Source organism: Gaeumannomyces tritici (assembly GCF_000145635.1).
Source record: "Gaeumannomyces tritici R3-111a-1 unplaced genomic scaffold supercont2.5, whole genome shotgun sequence".
Classification (NCBI taxonomy): Eukaryota; Fungi; Ascomycota; class Sordariomycetes; order Magnaporthales; family Magnaporthaceae; genus Gaeumannomyces; species Gaeumannomyces tritici.
In genome coordinates this window covers 283,580-284,259 of record NW_008804549.1, presented here as the reverse complement: position 1 = coordinate 284,259, position 680 = coordinate 283,580, and positions in this window count along the sequence as shown.

The following is a 680-nucleotide window of genomic DNA, read 5'->3' as shown; positions in this document are numbered from 1 at the left end:
GAAAGTGGGAAGACTCCCCACCGCCCCCACCTCTGTAGACACTGTGTGAGACCAAGACCAAGTCAGTTAGTCAGCCAGTCTTTTTTCTTTCCTTTTTTTCCCTTTTTTTCTTTTTTTCTTTTCTTCCCGCTGCGCAGTATTCTTGTCAGATGAGAACAGTAAGTAAACCTAAATTACCTCCTCCGCAGAGTGTAGGCTTTGTTTTTGTATGATGCGGCCTGTCGCGTCCACCTGGTATTCAGCAAATGTCGTCACGGTGGCACCGGCAGTGCTCCGGCATAGATAAAACTCCCGTCGGCTCAACCACTGGCTAGCGCTCGCTTCCCACCAGAAGTGCGAGGGCGGCTTGGTCCCGGCAATAATTCCCCGCACGCGTCTGCTCCTCAACCCCAGTCCAGGGTGGGCCCTGCCCCGCCGATCGATGATTTCTTAGAAATTGGAGTGATTGGGCAAGCACCAACCTCCAAAAAAAATCCGCACACGCTATATTTTTCCCCACCCAAACTCTATAGAAAAAAAACATCAAGAGAAAATCAATTCAATTGATTGCAATGCCTCGTTATCATAACACACGCCTCGGATCCTTTTAAAAACTACAAAGGGCGAAGGGAAAATGATTGCCCATTAAATTCCGTATAAAAAAATAGGCATTGGCTATTATTTGGTGCGAGTAAATTGAC